Genomic DNA, 22,065 nt, shown 5'->3' with positions numbered 1-22,065 from the left:
ATCATAAAGCTCATAGCCTTCTCCTGAGGCTTTAGTGTCGATTCAACATAACTACAAAGGGATTGTAAAGAAGATGGCAACTCCAGCTTTGTATAATCTGGTACTTCAGTACTCTGTTTGAACAAATAAAGCAACATAAGTGACGTGGTAAATAACTAACAACGACGGTTTAAATAACAAAACGTCGTCTTAAAATGAGTTACACGACGGTAAAAAAATACCGTCGTAATGAATACTTTATTACGTCGTTTAAATAAAACCGACGTCTAATTCAAATGCAAAATTCATAATTAATGAATTTACCTTTTCAATTTTCTTTTCTCCAACACTGGATTGCTGTTTTAATAAATAAAGAGATATATATATAAGAAAGATTGTACAATAATTTAAACATTCAATTAAAACAAACGACGGTTGAAAGAAAATATAGACGTCTGAAAATTGAAAAATAAATGAAAAAGGCAAAGTTAAGAGAATTTACCTTTCCATCTTTCTTTTCTTCAATCTTTTCACTATCCCCAGATTTCTGTTATAAGAAATAAACTCAATATATATAAGACATAGTACAAAAAGGGCAAAAAAAAAAAAGTAAAAAAATTAAATTAAACCGTCGTGGTAATAATAACAAACGACGGTATTTAAGAATTACAGACGTGTATATTTAATCACACGACGGTAAATAATAAACGTCGTCGTATTTCATATACTACGACGGTATCTAAGCTTGTACAACAATTTAAACATTCAATTAAATAATTGCAGACGTGTAACATTCATTAAACGTCGTGGTAATTCCTTTATTGAAAAAAGCAAAGTTATGAGAATTTACCTGTTCAACTATCTCAAGTATCTTTCCTTCTACTCTCTTTTCAACTTCCCCTGATTTCTGTTATAAGAAATAAAGAAATATATAAATGACATTGTAGAAAAATTAAAACAAATAAATAAACCGTCGTGGTAAACATTAACAGACGACGGTATGAAATAATTACAGACGTCTGAATAACATCAAACGACGGTTTAATAAAGAGTGTCGTGGTATAACTTTAACACGGCGGTAAATATAAACAGAGAAACAGAAAATTCAAAGTTCAAAGACGTTACCATTTCCTCCTGCTGTTCCCCATTCTTGGCAGTATCCTCCTCAAATTGTAGGGCTCTAACATCAAGTGCCCCAGAACAGCTTGCTTTGTCAGACATTGGATTTTTGGGACTTTGCCCTTGGATTTGGGACAATGTATTCAGTTTCAGCAGGCTTGGATCAAAATTGGGGATGATTTTTGAAAGCTGACTCAGCAAATTTTCCCTCTCAGCTTCTACCAATTGCTTCGTCCTAGCCTCCATCTTTAAACTCTCTTCCCTTGATCTAGCCTCCATTTTCAAAGTCTCTTCTTGAAGGACAAGTCTTACACTTTCCTTCAATTGATTAGCAAACCTAACCTTCTGTTGTCTAGGTAAGTTGAAGTATTGCTTAGGGGAAACCCCAGCCCCTACACCTCTAACTCTTCCTGGATGCTCGGGACCCAAAGCCATTGTCAAAACATCATTGGATCCTGACAGAGAAATTGTGCCTTCAGAGACTTGCTTTTGCAAATCATCCTAACAAAAAGACATAATAAAAAGTCAGAATAAGGAAACAAACGACGGTTATTTATAAAAAATAGACGTAATATAATATTTCACACGACTCAATAACATAACAATCGACGTAATATAATATTTAAGACGGCGCTAACTAAATACCGACGTTATTAATATATTAACACGACGTCAATAATAATCCACCGACGTCTTATGATATAATTACAAAAAACAGAGCATGGATTCCAGATTCAGACCTTTAACATCGCCTTTTAAAATATTTCGACGTAGTAAAACTTTTCACACGACGGAAAAATATAACAGCAGACGTAATAAAATTTTTAAAACAGAGTGAGTAGGCTTACAATTAATTTTGCTTTCTCTGCAGTCTTTGGATTCGGGATGTTGCCATGTTTGTCTTCTCTTGCTTTTTTCCATAAGGTAGATCGATCAATATCTACCCCAGGCATGATTTCCTTCAAGTCCTCCTTAAAACCAACATATCCTTTTCGAGACAATCGATGATTGTACTCGAGTTTCTCCCTCCTCTGTGATTGTTCTTCATGCACAGCCTCAAATTCTTTAGATAACCTTGAAGCTACAAAGGCATCCCATTGAGCTTTCTCTATGAATTTGTATGTTTCAGGGGGCTGCCTTAATCTATCCTGCTCCTTGATGAATGGAAGGATATGAAACCTCGTTAGTGTGGACTTGAAATCTTTCCATTTCTTGGCGGCAGAAGATAGCACCATTTGCTTGCCCCCTTTACCAACCACAAAAGCCATGTCAACGGCTTCCCAAATCTGCTCTTTTATATCCTTGGATATTTGAACCCATTTCTTGTCCACAAGTGGGACTCTGGAGCGTGCCAACACACCAATGTAGGACTGCATCTCATTATGTGCACGGCCATAAGGTTTCCCTTCTGCATTGTACTCAACAACAGGCTTGATTTTCTGAATTTTTCTCTGCACAACACGGGGCATTGTGCTCATACCCCAACCTGACTTTGCCTCCTCAGAAATAGTTGCCGTGCTGGCTGGTTCTGTCTCAGAAGATGAAACAAACTTCATCTTCTTCGAGGCCTTGGTTTCAGGATTTACAACTCTAAGCTCCTTCTTCGAGGATTCATTTTTTTTCAAACTAGACTCCTTACTTTGGGATTGGGAAACCATGGTTACAAACAAATTAAACCTGTAAGTGAAAATATATCAGTGAAATTAAGAAAAACCACGACGATTATTTATAAACTACGACGTATTATAATATTTCAAACGACGTAAGAACAAAACAAACGACGTAATAATAAATTTACACGACGGTAATTAATCACCGACGTGATAAAATATTACAACGACGTCAATAATAAACAACCGACGTCTTATGATATAATAAAAACAGAGTATTAAATATTACAACGACGTTAATAATAAACATTCGCCGTGGTATTGAAAATAAAACGACGTAAATATTAATATACCGTCGTCTATACCACAAAAACAAATTAGGAACAACGTAAAATATTTTCAGCAGAAAAATAATTAAAAAGATTTTCGAAACAAAAACCATTGTTCAGAGAAATCAAACATGTGATGAAAGCTTGGAAACTTAAAATGATATCCTTAAAAATCAAAAACAAAAAAAGGATATCATTTTAAAAAACAACGACGAACACTTTCACACGACGCTAGGGTGACTGACGAACCGTCGTGGTCTATAAATCTAACCATGTAAATAATAAGCCACCGTCGTCTTATTTAGTTGAAGTAAAAGAACCAGAGTAGTGTTCAAACTTGGAAACTTTTCGTCTTTGTCTGCAAATTTTATCAAACTTGGAAAGAAAAAATGTAAAAAGATTTAAAAAAACGAAAATGATATGCGCATGCAAAACAGGAACAAAAATTACCAAACGACCTTATATTCAATAATAACGACGTTAAAAATTAATACCACGTCGTTTTAATTACTCATACCGACGTGTAATTTTTTTAATTACACAATAAATTAATTTTCCAAAAAATTACAACGTCGTTTTTATATAGCGTCGTTGTTAAATAATTTATACGACCTTATTTTAAATTTAAACGACGTGTATGTTATATATAAACGTCGATATTTTAAAACACCGACGTGGTATATAAGATTTGTTTATAAATAATGGGTTTTCTGTCTTTCTGTCGTCTTCATTTTTCAATTAGGGTTTCAACTTTTTCTCAATTCCCTAGAGGCATATCACCTCTCTGTCTCATCTCGCTTTCATTTTTCAGTTTGGATGTTGATGTGTGGGCGCGTTTGTGTATCTGAAAGACACAAACACGCACACATCATCTAAAAAATTGTCTTTCTGCATAGAAGGAGAACAAGGTCTGCATCAGCCCTCTTTCTCAGCTCCTCCATGATGGGGTTCTCTGGGTTGATCTCCATGGTCTTCTTGCTCGACATGTACCCAGCCGCTCTGTTATCCCTCAAGGCCTGAGCCTTCATGATTCTTTCCATGTTGGCAGTCCAGCACGGTCAGACGGTCAGACACCACAACCTTCTCCACTCTGTCACCCAAAACATCCTTCACAACCTTGCAGAGTCCCTCAAACTTCTCCTTCAACTCTTCCTTCTTCTTTGCCTCGTCTTCACTCTCATCAAGCTTGAGACCTTCCTTGGCGGCTGAGATAAGCTTCTTGCCCTCAAACTCCTTGTGAGAGTAATTGGCACATCATCCACTTCTAAAACATTGCCTTTGTTCATTCTGGTTCGATTATGATGAGGAACAGAGTTCATTCTGGTAATGATAGACGAATAATTGCATAAAATTTGTACGTCGTTAATTTAACAAACCGTCGTGGTTAGTACAATTATGCGACAGTAGAGTTATGGATACCGTCGTAGTATATTATAATTAAAAAGTCGATAAATTTATTTACAGTCGTGGTAACTTAATTTAAAGCGGCGATTTTTTTTGTAATTAACCGTCGTAGATTCCTTTGAATTTATGCGTCGCTGACTAAGAAAATTGGGTCGTGTTTATTAATTAATTAACACGGCGTCTTATTTTTATATCGTCGTCTTTACTTTCTACGGCGGTGATTTCATAGATGCAGTCGTTGTTTTTAGGTTCAGATTTTAACTCTGAAAATACCTTTGTAATAAGACGACGCTTTTTTAATTTGGTGCGTCGTGGTTTCAAAATATCTATACGTGTGCCGTTTTTTAGGTGTTTAAAGTATGTTTCTACGACGGGTTTCTATTACCGTCGTCTTTTAAAAAACAAGGACGGTTTTTTGATCTACCGTCGTTGTTTACTGGTCGTCTTTTGCCCTTTTTGTAGTAGTGTGAGGTGAGAGAGAAGTAACAGGTAATAGGCAAGAAAGATGAGAATGACCCGATGAGGGTTATGTGTATTGATATTGCATTATATAGTTGAGTGCTGCTATTTCCACCCCCTTGTCCTATTTTCTCACCCACTTTATCTTTTCACCCACCATATAAATTTGAAAAAATATAATCCTATCTTCCCACCCACCGTTATTCCTAAAATATCCTTTAATTATTAATTCAAACAAGGATATTTACAGTAAGTAATTTATGATAGGCTAAAATAAAGGTCCATAAGTGGTATGTAAATAACAGCAAATCAATGAGGAGGAATCAGCTATGATGTCGTGATAATTGGGCAATTGACTTCCCAGAATCATGGTCATGACGTCTTGAATCATGGCTAGACAATGGCTGTCCTTTAGTGTTCTCTTCATAATGCAAGGAAATTTCCTAGTGATGGACTTCTTCTAGTTAGGAAATTCCATTACTAATTACTATAATTCTGAACTTGTGTGCATAAAAGTCAAAATCAAGAGCTACATATCGGTGGAATTGGACCTTGGCTTCTCAACCATAAAACTGGTCGTGCCAATTAATCCATTAACTTTACTTTGAATCTGCTCAACTATATAACCAACCGTAAACAGAATTTTTGTCGTAATTAATCAATGTTCATTAAAAATCCTAAAATCATATAATTAATTTAATAAGATAATTTGAATCTGCATACGCAAGTATATGACTTTTGTTCAGTGCCTAATAACCTAAGTACTTCTTACGATATGGATGCAAATCCCCTTCCGTACACCCAACTACTTCTTTAAATTAAGGTGCACTGCCGCTCCAGCCTCCTCTCCTTTGCTCTCTAACTGTAAGTCCTCTTCTTCTCCGTCTTCAAATTTCAGTACTCCTCCGTACCACTAACCTGAACCACCTACTTCTTTGGTTCTCTTCTTCTTCATGTCATTCAATTTCAATTTTTTTTTTCTTTCTAAATTCTACTTTAGGAATTAGGGATTCAGTTGGGCATTTAGAACTTAGGGGTTAATTTTCGAAATTCTAATTTAGGGATTGATTCAATGCCTAATTTATGAGTTGTGGCTTTATGAATTATCAAGTGGACTACTTGTTTTTAATTGATCATTGATAATGGTATTATTGTAGTTTTTAATTGATCTTTACATATTTCAGATTTTAACCTTACAATTTTAGTGGCTGGGCAGCTTGCAAATTTGTGTAGACATGTTATTAAATTCTTCTAGTATTAATGGAAGTTGTGTTACTAAATTACCAGTACCTACGCTATTGGTTGACATGGTTGTTCTGAATTGTAAGATTAGCTTACTATTCGATGGACCCACATGCTGATTTTAGGAAATGGAGTCATTTATTGAAATGAATGGAAATGTGTTTGTTTCTTATGCTATTAGATTTTATGTGAGTGTGATGCAATCAACCATTGAAATACACATCTTTTGGTGTTAATATTTGAAGTATTGGAACATGGGAAAGTTGAAAATAGGCATCCTCATGAGATGCTTGAGCAAAATTTTAAGTATTGTAAGAGCATTAAATAGACCTCCCTTGATATGGCTTGCTATAAAATGTAATTTACGGATCTGATTTCCTCGTTCTAACGGTGCCGTTGTAGATTATTTGTTTCAATTCATGATTCTCTTACACCTAAATAGAAACATAGGATTGGTTTGTTTTTATTTTATCAGGAATTGTTTGTTGGATCTGTTTGTGTTTTAGAAAATGGAGAATATTGGACTGCTTCAGAAAATTTTGGTTGTTCTGTTCACTATTTCCTTCTTTAGGAAGCTTATAAAGTACATGTGGAGTCAGATAATTCCACATTACCCCATTTTTTGCCAAACCATCTGAAGATTTTTTAATGGTTCTTTTTGCTCCTAATGCTGTTCCCGTAATATCACTTTGTACATGGATAGTTACTTTTCTTCAATCTTATCGGATTGGAATCCAGCTGTTTTTAATTTCATTGTTCTATGTGTATTGCTGTTATGGGTGTTGTAGTTGTATCTAGTTCTGTATTAATATTATGGATGTTGTTTGGTTATATTGATTATTGGTTGGTTGATTAAGTTCATCCCTTGAGGTGTTTTGATGTCTAGTTATGTCCCTCTTATTTAGTTTAACAGTTTCTTTGTGCTTTATGTGTTCCACTTTTTCCAATTTTCTCTTGGTGGTGTTCTAGGTTAGGAAGCTCTTTGCCAATTAGTATGAGTTTCTTAGGTTTTTTAGTTTCTGATTGCGGTTTTCTTGTCTCAGTTTCTATTTTGCTAATTTCTTGTTTTGCCATCTCTTTTGCAGGGTTCTTTTTTATTATTTTTTATTTTTAATGACAGTTGGACCTAGATTTTTGACTTATGGAAGATTGTTGTCATTGAGAACCATCATCAATTTGGCGTGGGACAACATTCCATTCTGTCACAGGAAGTGTGCTGTAATTATATGGAAAAAAAACATGTAATTGAGGAACTATATATTTTAGTCATGTAATTTAGTCCTCATTCAATGAAATTGATTTCAATTTACTTGAGAAATTTCAATCTTGAATTTGTCCTTTTTATATTCGCAAATGTGTGCAATAGAAAAATACTTTTTTTTTTTAAGAACAATGGAAAAATACTTTTACTTATATTATACATTGAAGAGAGAACATTGTATACATTGTGTATTTTGCCCCTATATTGCCCCCCATAAGAGGGACTATTGGAGTTTTTTTTATTGCCACTGTATAGCCTCCTATTGCCCTACTATTGCCATTATATAGCCTCCAATTGCCTTTGTATTGCCCCTAATTGCGTTTGTATTGCCACTGTATTGTCCTCATATCACCTTTATTTTCAAGTGAATAAAATTATAGAGGGATTATTTTGCTCTTGTATTGCCATGGTATTGCCATTGTAGTGTCGTGGTATTGCCTGGTTTTTGCTAAATATTTTTTGCATTAATTGGTTTGAGAGTCCTCCTTTTTGCCCAATATATAGGCAATATAAACCATACATGTGCAATATAAGCCATATATGAGGGGCAATACAAAGGTAATACAACCACATCTGATTGCCGTTATATTGTCTTCCTATTGCCCTCTTATTGCTGCCATATCACTTTTTTTTACCTATGTATTGGCAATTATAAAGTTGAAATTGGACATCAGGTGTACGTATTGTCATCTGATTGCCGTTATATTGTCTTTCTATTGCTTCCTTATTACTGGCATATCAATTTTTTCATCTCTGTATTGGCAATTATAAAGTTGAAGATGAACATCAAGTTTACGTATTGTCATCTGATTTCTGTTATATTGTCATCTGATTGCTGTTATATTGTCTTCATACTGCTCTGTTATTGTTGCCATATCAATTTTTTCAACTCTGTCTTGGAAATTATAAAGTTGAAGTTGGACATCAGATTTACGTAGTGTCTTATGTTTGTCGTTATATTGTCTTCCTATTGCTTTCTTATTGCTGCCATATCACTTTCTTATGAAGCAGACCCAGAGTAAATAATGTGAGAAAGAAAGCAGCATAAAAAGAAATAGAATACAAACACCTGTGAGTATACACCAACCATATTCAGTTCTTTCCAACATATCAGTAGTGTCTCATACATTTCCAGATTCATTAGCATAGTGATTCTCTTAAAAAGAGTAACTAACAGCAGAAACTAAATCCTTATCTTCATACAGAACTTTTCTGGGTTCTTTCTGTTAGTCAAGACATAAACAAGACATAGACAGCTTTCCTAAAACAAGGAAAAGCTTGTCTATCACACTTCCACATTTCCATGTTTACATTTCCATGTTTTAGGGAAACACAAATCCTGGAAATAATCCATGCTTTGTGATCTTGTTTGTAACTAATAGTTACCTAGCTACATTTGTATATATCTCCTCAAGATAGTAATACAAGAAGCTGATTTGCATTCTCTGCAAAACCTCTAATATTTCACATTCTCTACTCTCTCAATTACACTATCTTTGGCATGGTATTAGAGCAATCGATTTTGGTTGCCTCTGCATAACCTTGTTCTTGCCTAAACTCTACCTATCCTTGCCCATAATTTGTTGTTATATTATTCTTATCTCATACTTTGCCTTGCCTCAAAATTGGTCTTGATCACAAGTCTTATTTGTGCTCTTGATTGCTGAAGTTCTAAGCTATTTCTTTCTCTACATCTCTTAATCTATTTACATCATGGGTGACACCAACAACTCAATCAACTCCACGGCCGACTCCTCTAAGATCGACTCCAACAAGATCGACTCCACAACTCCACCACTCCGGTCTTCTCATGACTACTCTCAAATTACTCATGAGAAGTTGGCTAGGGATGCTCTCAAGTCCCGCAACAAAACACCCAAGGTAGCATGTGTTATAACTACCGATGCTTCTCCATCTTCCACCCTACTCTCCGACGCCGAATCAGGTACACGACCCACTACATGGATAATTGACACAGGTGCCATTGATCATATGACTTTTGACTCTACTATGTTTTCCACATTATCTTCTAAGTCTCGTCATCCTTACATCAATAGTGCCAATGGAGTTCCTTCTAATGTTGCTGGAGAAGGAACTATATCACTTTCCCCTTCCTTATCTTTATCTCATACACTACTTGTTCCCTCCATCAATTGCAATTTGCTGTCTGTTGGAAAATTGCTTGACTCACATAATTGTTATGCCACATTCTATCCTTCCCATTGTATTTTTCAGGACCTCACAACTCACGTGATGATTGGGCATGGTAAACGAAGAGGGGGGTTGTATTCCTTGACGGTCTCTTCACCACCAAGGGCAGCTCATACTCATGGTTCCAACTCACAAGCTCGCGATCAACACCAGATTTGGCTCTGGCATCGTCGCCTAAGACATCCATCCTTTGGCTATCTTCAACGTTTGTTTCCGTCTTTGTTCCATGGCTTAGATAATCATCAGTTTCGGTGTGAAACCTGTGTATTGGCCAAAAGTCATCGGACTGTTTTTCTCTTAAGTGATAATAAAACGGAATTTCCTTTTGATTTGGTTCACTCTGATGTTTGGGGTCCTGCTAAAGTTTCTTCCAATGGCAAAAGATGGTTTGTTACATTTATTGATGACTGCACTCGCATGACTTGGGTATACTTACTAGCTCATAAAAGTGATGTTTCCGCTGCAATCCGTGAATTTCATACTATGATTACCACACAGTTCCAAGCCTCCATCAAAGTATTCCGGTCTGATAATGGTGGGGAATATGTGAACAATGTCTTGGCACAATTCTTCCGAGACCACGGCATCATTCATCAAGCCTCCACATCTTTTACTCCACAACAAAATGGTGTTGCAGAGCGAAAGAATCGACAATTACTTGAGGTTGCTCGTGCATACATGCTGGATAAATCGGTCCCTCACTACTTATGGGGACATGCCCTTCTTTCTGCAGTCTATGTGATTAATCGAGTGCCTAGCAGTGTTTTGAAGTTTCAAACTCCACTGAACACCTTGGCTCGTCATGTCTCTCTTCCTACAGTCCTCAAGCTGCCTCCTCGCATATTTGGTTGTGTTGTATATGCTCATGTTCCATCTCATCAAAGAAGTAAACTGGACCCTTGTGCCATTCGTTGTGTGTTCGTTGGGTATGGATCAAATCAAAAATATACAAGTGCCACATTCCATGAAGATTTATCATACTTTGAAGCTTCTACGCCCCCTTCTCTTCAGGGAGAAAGGAGGAATGAAGAGAAGGAAGAAAAAATTCAAGAAGAAATTCAAGTCTGTCCAAATACGACCAGTTGCAAGCCAGAAGTGACCTGTCGCAGGCCAGAAGCGACCGGTCGCACAGACCCTAGTCACTGGTCGCCTTGCTCCAGCGATACTGAAAATCGAATCTGTCCAAATACGACCGGTCGCAGGCCAGAAGCGACCGGTTGCATTCCAGAAACGACCAGTCGCACGGACCCCAGCCACCGGTCGCATGGCTCCAGCGATGAAATACCAATCTGTCCAAATGTGACCGGTCGCGCAGAACCCAGCGACCGATCGCCGATCCCCTGTGAACTTGAAGATGGTTATTTGGACAGCGATGAAGGTACTGAAAAATTGTCGCTCTTATTTGGTGAAGATCCCAGAGAAGACAATCCAAATGTTTGCTGTGATCAACTACAAAATACAACCCCTCCTTCTCAACCATCAGACCAATCGTCTCGTGATGAAGAAACACTCGAGGTAATTCCCGACCCACCTAATGCTATACCATACACTCCCACCTAGGACTACTAGAGGAAAACCTAAACCTCAATATTGTCCTGACCTTACTGCCAAATCAAAATATCCCATTAATAACCATGTTTCAACTCATAGATTGTCAAAGTCATATGCATCATTTGTCAATCAATTGTCTACTGTATGTGTTCCAAATAAGTGGCAGGATGCTATAACAGATTCCAGATGGGCTGAAGCAATGGAAATTGAAATGGAAGCTTTGGAAAAGAATTCTACATGGGAAATGGTTTAGTTACCACAAGGGAAGAAACCAGTTGGATGTCGGTGGATATACACTGTTAAATACAAAGCTGATGGATCCATAGACAGATACAAAGCTCGATTAGTGGCCAAAGGGTATACACAAACATATGGAATTGACTACCATGAGACATTTGCACCTGTTGCCAAGATCAACACTATACGTGTTATCATGTCATTGGCTACAAATCTTGACTGGCCACTACTGCAGTATGATGTAAAGAATGCATTTCTTCATGGGGACTTGCAAGAAGAAGTGTATATGGAACCACCACCTGGGATCTCTATGACACTCGGTCCCAACACCGTTTGCAAGCTGAGAAAATCATTATATGGGCTAAAGCAGTCACCACGAGCCTGGTTTGGAAGATTCACCGATTCCATGAAGCGCTTTGGGTACAAACAGAGCAACTCGGATCACACTTTATTCTTAAAGCGTCGTGGTGACAAACTGACGGCCCTTATTATCTATGTTGATGATATGGTGGTTACCGGTAATGACAATGAGGAAATGAAGAATCTGTAGAGCTCCTTGCTAGTGAATTTGAGATGAAGGAATTAGGTGAGTTACAATATTTTCTTGGCATAGAAGTTGCTAGATCAAAACATGACATATTTCTATCCCAACGAAAATATGTGTTAGATTTGTTAACAGAAATTGGAATGCTTGATTGCAAGCCAGCTGACACACGTATTGAGCAAAACCACAAGTTAGGGATGTATCCAAATCAAGTACCCACTGACAAAGAAAGGTATCAAAGATTGGTTGGGCGACTGATCTATCTATCACACACACGCCCCGACATAGCTTATGCTGTGAGTATGGTGAGTCAGTTTATGCATCAACCAAGTGAGGCACACATGAATGTAGTAACACGGATTATGAGGTACTTGAAGGCTGCCCCTGCAAAAGGGTTGATGTTCTCCAAACATACACATATGGACCTAGAAGGATACATAGATGCTGATTGGGCAGGATCCATCACAAATAGACGTTCTACTTCTGGATATTTTACATTTGTGGGTGGCAACTTAGTCACTTGGAGAAGTAAGAAGCAAAGAGTTATGGCTAGATCAAGTGCTGAAGCAGAATTTAGGGGAATGGCTCAAGGACTGAGTGAATTGCTCTGGTTACGGAGATTATTGAAGGATCTTGGAGTTAAACCATTAAAGGCTACAAACTTGTACTATGACAATAAAGCTGCTATCGAGATAGCACATAACCCAGTACAACACGACCGTACCAAACATGTGGAAGTCGATCGACACTTCATCAAAGAGAAACTAGGAAGTGGTATAATTAAGTTTCCGTTTGTAAACTCGGAAAACCAACTTGCTGACATTCTGACAAAGGCCGTATCAAGTAAAGTTTTCTATGACTCACTTGACAAGTTGGGCATGCGTGATATCTTTGCATCAACTTGAGGGGGAGTGTTAGTCAAGACATAAACAAGACATAGACAGCTTCCCTAAAACAAGGAAAAGCTCATCTATCACACTTCCACATTTCCATGTTTATAGAAACACTTTTCCATGTTTACATTTCCATGTTTTAGGGAAACACAAATCCTAGAAATAATCCATGCTTTGTGATCTTGTTTGTAACTAATAGTTAGCTAGCTACATTTGTATATATCTCCTCAAGATAGTAATACAAGAAGCTGATTTGCATTCTCTGCAAAACCTCTAATATTTCACATTCTCTACTCTCTCAATTACACTATCTTTGGCACTTTCTAGCCTTCACTCGCTTCCTAAATCACAAAGCATATCCAAAATCAGAAGTGCAGATTGTAAAACACACTTCTGATAAGGTTTAGACTGAAATCATATCAAGTCAATTTATCCTTTACTTACCTGCTCAACACTATGTTTCAAATCATCAGTCTTGTATTTCTGCACCAAGAAAACAAAACACACCTTCAAACTCCACTATAAACAAATATCTACAATCCAATTGGTTGTAAAAAAAAAAAAAAACAAAAGTGTAGACAATTCCAATCTTTAGTCTTGAAAATCTCATACCCATCCCCAAAAAGAAGAGGGTGGATTTAGTATAGAGTACTGTTGCAATAATAAGAAAGGGGGATCAACGAATTTATAACAGACAGAGAGTACAAAACCAATATCAGAACTCACTACTGTGGAGAACGACGACGGAGGTCGTGACTATGGTTTGGCTGTGGAGTCGCGATAGTGGCTTCACGGTGGAGGTCGACAACGGAGGTCGTAAGTTGCGGCGGCTTGGCTAGGGTCAAGCTAGGTTTCCAAATTTGAGGAGAGTTGGGTTATGACGATGGATGGGTGGAGAATTGGATTGGACAGTAGCGAGATGGCTGGCGAGCTGGAGCTGAGGCAAGATTTGGGAAAGTGTGAGCGGAGAGGAAATAGGAGAAGTTGGGCCTCAGAAAATGAATTTTTGAGGTGATAAAGTGTCAATATTGATATATTTATATGAAGGGCAATTGGGTACTTTCATGTTACAAAGTGAGTATTTCTAATTGAAATTTATAAAGTGAGTATTATTGATTAAGGTTTATATTTAGTGATTATCTAAGTGAATTTCCCTATGCTTTATCCAGATTTAACTGTGTAATTTTTGTTAGGTTCTCTATTAACATCATATTATTAATTATACGATTTTTTCTTTTCCATTTACACCATCATGCTAATGTTTATGATTTACATGAATTTCAGGCCTTGCTGTGGGTCAGAACTCTTCGCTGTCAACGAAACTAGAAACCCAGATGGAATATATGTTTCCCCAGGCGTCAACGTTTCATTATATCTGTGTCTTCCAATTAAGAAATGTGGCACCAGAAATCCCAGTCCAGTTGAAAAACTTGTACTGCATGCTCTACAGTAGAGTATACTCTCAGGAACCAACAGAAAGTAGAGTACACAATCAGCAAAACCAGGTAGTTATCAAGCTTGCGAAACTGATGACTTGGTAGAGATGAATGAAAAGCTGTTGCAGTATGTAACAGACTGCAATACAAAAAGGAGTAATAAGCGTCGAAGGGGCAACAATGATGGTGAGTTTGTAAATTCTGTTTGTGCCATAATCAACCAAGCGTATTCAGCATTAAGCACACATGCAAACCCTTAGAAGACGAGTGATCGCATCTCCTTCCAACATGCCGAAGGAAGACACTCTTCCGAAGCGGCAGCCACCTGCCGAAGCTCCTAATTTTTGGTGAATTTTTCGGAGCACAGATGTATTTTTAATGAATTTTCAAAGTTAGTCTAGTTAAAATTTAACACATGGCGCCTTGATAGTTGCCATATGAAAAAGTAATTGAGAAGCGCAGGATTCTAACTACAAACGCATCGCGTCGTCTTCTTCTTCGACTTTTGTCTGCAACTTTAAGTGAAAAAATTTCAAAATCTTTTAAAATTTGTAACTTTGGTCGTAGAGGTCCAATTGACGAACCGTTTTCTCCTAAATGATCGTGATATTTAGCCTAACAAGCTAAGGTAAATATTCAGGTCTCGCACAACAACAACAAAACTGTTGGAAATATGCCCTAAAAGCCAATCATATGATGTAATCTTTTAAGGATATTTCATGTATTAGACTTATGTTTAATCCTCTTAAAGGGCAAGTTTATTGTTTATTAGTAAATGTCTCATTAACAGTTACACATGCTTAAACAATAAGTCCAAGGGATGTGAGATAGAGAGAAAGTAATCTAAGGAAGTTAGATTCAGGAGACCTTTCCTCTATTATCTTCATGCCCTAAATGTTCCTAGTCATAGGATTGTCAAATGGGCACTGACAATCCGGAAAGACCGGTACATGCTATGTCTTCTCAATTGGGAGGATGACTGGTCTCAAGTCATTCGTGTGGAGACACTAAGACAAGTATGTAGGTGCTCAATGGAGAATGAGTTCACTTAACGCGATCAAACGAGAGTTTCTTGTATGGAAATTTTACTTATATGTCAAACAAGAAACTCCAAGTTGCAATAATGCAAATTAGTCCTTAGACCTGAGGCACCATGGTTGTCTTGTGGGAAGGTTGTGGATCTTTGATGATGCTATAATGATATGTCCTAATCACGGATGTGTTACAAGCATTGTTGGGATTCACGATTAACTCATAGAGACATGTGAATGTACAACATGGAATCTCTATCCTTCAGTAAAGAAGGAGAATGCTCGGAAGATATGATTAAGCAAATCTCTTATCAGAGTATTCGGTATGACTTAGAAGGATGTTCTTGTCATACTAATACAAATCATATAAGACGTGACAATCTCATTAGGGGTTTTGACATGCACCATGCCCTAGTAATGAGATTAAAAGTATTGTAATAGGGAAGGACCGTATTGCATTGTAATTCCAACTGAATAGGTTCTCTGCTTATTCTACTTAGCTTGGATATCCATGACATACTGCTAGGTGTCACTCATGGATGGTGGAAGCCCTAAGGACTAATGATCCTAACTAATAGGGAGAATTAAAAAGGGGTTTTAATTCACAATCAATTACGAAGAGTTCAAATTGCCCACGACCTTGCTAATTAGAACCTAATGGATTGCACACCGTTAAACTTGAGTTATTTGAGAAACCGTTATGGAGATGATGAATTGAAGAGATCAATTAAGCTTTGTTAATTGGTTAAGGCAAAATTAATTATGGAATTAATTTAAATGACACGTGATGTCGGAATAGGCTTCAAACGGGAATTTTGAATTCCGGGCTCATTGGGCTTTATCCTTTTGGACATGGAGATTGGGTTGTATGACAACATAAATTAAATTGAAACCAAGAGGCCCAATTTCAAGGGATGGACGTTCATATGGGCTTTTGGTTGCTAGAGTCAACTTGTTACTTGTTGACTCAAGAAAAAGATGACTATCATCTTTTTGAAGCCTAAGGGTTCATTAGTGAAAAACAAGAGAGAGAACGAAAGCTCTAGTCTTCCAAAAAACTCTCTCTACACTTTCATACCATCTTAGTGAGGGATCACTAGCATCATCCTCTCACTAAGCTCATCATATTCTTCTCAAGCTCTAGTTGGTGAAGAGACTTAGAGGTTACCTATTTTGGTGACTTTTGGAGAACCTCCTAAGTTGAAGTTTTGAAGGAGTCATTCAAGCTTCAACAACAAGGTGGAGATTTTGAAGGGGCCATTCAAGCTTCAACAACTTTGGTGGAATTCGATCATAGGGTTGAAAGCACGCACCAAGGGTAACTCCTCCTTCCAATCTTACTAGAAGTATGTTCTAGGAAAGTAGTACAACTATCACTTGGCTTAAAAGATTCATGGGAAAAAGTTTTTGTTTTTGAACTCATAGATGCATGCTTAAGCTTCCGTTGCCATGATTTTATTTATCTATGTTGATATTCAAATGAAACTCATGATTTTCTAAAGGTTTCCTTCAAAAACAACTTCTTTGAGGCTTTTAATCAAACACTTGGTGGGCACAAGCAGAGGTGCAAATTCCGGCATCTCCAATGCATTTTCCGATGAGGGGATGTGCATTTGCACCTCATTGTGCCTTTGTGGGTTCGCCACTGTATGTGAGAGCAAAGCCAGAACATACAATGTTCGAAATTCTATAGTAAGGGTGCCATATATATATAGACCCCTCGTGTAGACATTCAGATTAGCCACATGATTCTATAGTCCATATATGGCACCCTCACCATAGAATGACTCCAAACAACACAAGAAGCAAATATTTTTTGTGGATGGCGTAGCCGAGTGGAAAATGGCCTTTATTTGCAGATTGATGGTCTCAGGTTTGAATCCCATGACACTAGTGTGTGAGAGAAAAAACCCCTCCCCTTTCCTAACTTAAGCAAAACAAAAATAAACCCAAGAAACAAATAAAAAAGAACAAGCAACACAAATTACAGCCCAAAAGTCATCAATAAATAGTAATAATAAACATATAATAAATATTATTTTAAAAGACAAGTAAGAGCATCCCCAAGGGAGTATACGAATGAAGTATACGAATGAAATATACCAAATTGTACTATAACAACCTAGGTGCATGGTTCTTACTCATTTGCCTCGTGAAAAAAGTTGGTCACTTCAAGGTACTAGGCATTGCAAGTATACAAATCATTATTATATTACTTATTTTTATCTTTTACATTTACTATTATATTTTATAGAAAATAGTGTGAGAGTGAGGATGATATTTTTATTATAAAAAGTAAGTGGGGCCCAATATACATCTTCACTTGTAGTAGGCAAATATTGTCTTATTGGGGAGAGTAGATATATTTTGCCTACTAATTTGTCTCTTCCCTTGGAGCATATAAATGCCGATGTGTAAGGCAAATGTGGTTTGCCTACTCTTTTACCTCTTCCCTTTAGGCTTTGAACAAATTAGCCGTTCAACTAGAGTTCCTTTCAGAAATCTAAATTCCCCACCAAATTCAAACTACCTCTCTGTGCTTAATGAACCTCTCGCCTGCATGCAAGACATTTACCCTCATAACCTCACGCTATTACACTTGTGCCACTGTGCTACACCAGCCTTTGAACCTCCACCATTTTCTTCAGCTTTCAGTTACCCACCACTCTCTTTTGTTCACTCAACAAGCTCATGCTCAAGTTCTCACTCATGGCCTCCAACAAAACCCTTTTCATGCCACAAACCTCATCTCTGCTTATGCTCTTTGTGGAAACCCAACCAAGTCAAATCTAGTCTTCCACTATGTTGAGCTCAAGAGTGTGTATTTATGGAACTAATTGATTAATGGCCATGTTCGAAGAAATTTGTAACTGTAATGTATTGCCGGATGATTATACCTTAGCGAACATGGCCAAAGTTTCCGGCGATTTGCCCCTTTGCTAGTGCCCACCACTTGTTCGACTAAATGCCTCAAAGAAATTGTTTTGTTTGCTGCTATGTGAGACCCTAAATATTTACCTTAGATTTTTGGGCTCGATCTCACGAGCATGTAGGAGAGCACGGTTCATCAATCGGAGCTCCACAACCAAAGTTATATGAATTTTCGAACGTTTTTTTAGAATTGAAGCTGAGTTAATTCAGCACTTCTCATTTTGATTTTTTTATAAATGGTCCAACAAGCTGACACATGTCAATTTCTAATCGACCTAACTTAAAAAATTCATTAAAAACTCATATGTGTGCTGAAAAATTCACTGAAAATTACCCCGAACTTTTATTAGAAAATTAGTTAAATACCCATTTCTAGACATAAAACTATAAAAATACCCTATACTATTTAATGTATATAAACACACCCAAAATAAACCCAAAAATCAACAGCTGTATATTTTTTAATTTAATTATTAAAATGAAATACCTTTATTACCCTTTTAACATAAAATTGGAATTCCTAATAAACACCAGATCAGAATTCATGACCTCCAAGTCTCTCATATTCATCTTCAACCCCAATTTTTAGTTTTTGTTCTTCCACCTCAGTTTTGACTATGAAATCCTAAGCTCTGTTCTCAAGTATCTCTCTCTCTCCCTCTCTCTCTCTCTCTAAAAAAGAATAAGAATGATGAAGTCATAGGATTCTGATTGTGTAAGGTAACTATTTCTTCTAATTCTAATTAATTTGTCTTTTGGATATAGGAAAACTAGGAGACCCCTTTCCAAGCCCGTGGATCAAAACTTTGCAGCCATCTCAATTCAGGGAACATCAAGCAGTAATGCTTTGGAAGATGGAGTTGACGATGGCTCTGCCTTCAAGCATGTTAGTCCAAATGGCACAGCAGATGCTGAAGTCAGAGGCACTGGCACTGGCAATCCATTAGATGTTGGATCTGTGAAAAATTTGGAGGATTTGCAACATGAACAAATGGACAATGACTTGGCGGATTTAGGGGATGAAATGGCTCATGGTGCATTGGTGACTTGGCTCAGTATAAAATCCTATTCGATCTACGATCTTCGATTTTGAGGTATTTGATTTTTTTTTTTTAATTTGAATTCATATTCGATTTTATTGTAGTATGATTTAGGTGATTTCATGTTCAATTAATTAAGTTGGTGGTTAAGTTTTCATAATTTTTGCAGTTTTGGAGTTTAAATTTGAAATGTAGATCCAATTCTTCTTGATTTTATATGTTTATTTTTGTTATTGTAGATTTGGAGATAAGCTATTGGATTTTCTGATTTCGTTCTAATTTGTATTTAGATATTCGTTTGAGTTTTAAATTGTGATTTTAATTTCTTTTTGTTTATAATTTGGATTGATTTCAGATTCGGTTTGGTTGTGGATTTGCTTTTGTGTTTTTGGTTTGAGCTGTGGTTATAAATTTGTGATATTTGATTCGGTTATCATATTAATTGAGGTATCTTTTTTCAATTGAATCTGAGTATATTCATGTTTTTCTGTTTATGCACTATTGGTTTTTGAGTCGACTATAATTTGCTGTTTGGTAGCAGTGTTATTACCTTATATTGGAACTTTACAGACATGCATTAGAAATAAGATTTCATAGGAAACAAGCAGTGTTATTACCTTATATTGGAACTTTATAGACATGCATTAGAAATAGGATTTCATAGGAAACAAGCAATGTTATTACCTTCTACTGGAACTTTACAGTGGTAGACATGCATTAGAAATAGGATTTTATATGAAACTAGCAGTGTTATTACCCTATACTGGAACTTTACAAGGGGTAGACATGCATTAGAAATAGGATTTCAGAGGAATCTAGCAGTGTTATTACCCTATACTGAAACGTTACAAGGAGTAGACATGCATTAGAAATAGGATTTCAGATAATCTAGCAGTGTTATTACCCTATATTGGAACTTTACAAGGGTTAGACATGCATTAGAAAGAGGATTTCAGAGGAAACAAGCAGTGTTATTACCCCATACTGGAAATTTATAGCCATTAATCAACATGAAAGTAAACTAGCAGTGTTAAGAATGGGTATATGACTAAATATCTCTTTCTTTTTTGAGTTGCTGAAAACCGACCATTTTATAGTCCTATGCAATCAGTTCAATAATGAAAATCCAATATAGTTTCAAGATTTTGTCCTAGATTTGAATCTAAAATACTGTTATTACCCTAGACTGAAACTTTACAGTGGTAGATATGCATTAAAAATAGGATTTCATAGGAAACTAGGAGTGTTATTACCATAGATTGGAACGTTACAATGGTCGACATGCATTAGAAATAGGATTTCATAGGAAACAAGCAGTGTTATTACCTTATACTGGAACTTTACAGCCATTAATCAACATGACAGTAAACGAGTAGTGTTAAGAATCTGTATTTGACTAAATATCTCTTTCTTTTTTGAGTTGCTGAAAACCGACTATTTTATAGTCAGGTGCAGTTAGTCCAATAGTGAAAATCCAATATAGTTTCAAGATTTTGTCTTGGATTTGAATCCAAAATACTGTTATTACCGTAGATTGAAACTTTACAACAATTAATCAACATTACAATAAAGGTTTGGTTTTTACATGTCTTACCTTTGAAGCCTTTTCTTGTTGAAATTGTTCTCTGAAATTTTGTCTTTATTTTGTAGGTGGAGGTTAGTGTGTGGTGTTGGTTTTTGGAAGTAGATCAAGCTTGGTGGTAGTTATGGAGTTTCAGTTTGCATAAATGATGAAGACGGTGAAATGAAGAGACGTTTTGCAGAGATGGTTTAATGAAGATGTGTGCTTGAAGTTACGGTTTTCAAGACACTTTTGTGTTGTAATAAAATGTTTGGGCTTTTTGTAACCAAAAAAAAAAGTTTGGGCTTTTTTATAAAATTGGGCTAGGCTTGTTTTGGGTGTTTTTTGAGTTTTTTTTTTTGTTGGGCATCAGTAGCAGTCCTGTAATTTATAGGAACTTTAAAACCAATTTCTTATATAGTAAATGGATTTTGGGTGTGTTTCTAAAGTGCATTCCATGTGGTTTTTTTTTAATAATTTCAGCCCCTATTTTGGGTATATTAGTGAAGCTCCCAACTTTTATTCACGTGTACTTTTATCTCGTGACCTCCAAATCACATGTGCTTTTTAGGTAGATTAATTGGTATTGACTTTTGTTAGATTAGTTATGTAATTGACATGAATTTTGTTCATATATGATATGAATTTTGGTAAAGTATAATCAATTGTATCACTGACTAGGATTTTGTTCATATTAATTGATATTTCATATAGACTATAATCAATTAGTTATAGACGTAAAATTGGTATCTATTTTAATTATGCATGACATTAGTATTGTTTAAATTCTAAGAGCATTTGGTTGTTTAAATTATTTTTTGAATTTTTAGCCTTTTTTCTAACACACTACACGGATGTTAAGACTTGAACCCAAGACCTTACTTGAGTCCCTTGCAAATGTTTAAACTTTTAAATATTGCACCTTCCTTGAAAAATTTATGGATCCGCCATTGCATAAATAATATCAAGAGAGGAAAAAATCGAACCTAAACCTTACTTATATGAATAAATGCTATATAAGATTTCAGTTTTCAACTTTGGGCAAATTCTCTCTTTTGCATGCAATTCTCTCTCAAAGTCCTTGTGCTTCTGCGTTCGTCTCCCCGTTGGTGGGGCCAGACACCTCCTTCTCAGTGATCCTACATAAAACTTGAAAATAAAATATAAAATAAAAAACATGAAGAAAATTCCATTACTAATTACTATAATTCTGAACTTGTGTACACA

Source organism: Prunus avium, chromosome 5 (genome assembly GCF_965620075.1).
Source record: "Prunus avium chromosome 5, drPruAviu1.hap1.1, whole genome shotgun sequence".
Taxonomy (NCBI): domain Eukaryota; kingdom Viridiplantae; phylum Streptophyta; class Magnoliopsida; order Rosales; family Rosaceae; genus Prunus; species Prunus avium.
This window is presented reverse-complemented; position numbering follows the sequence as displayed.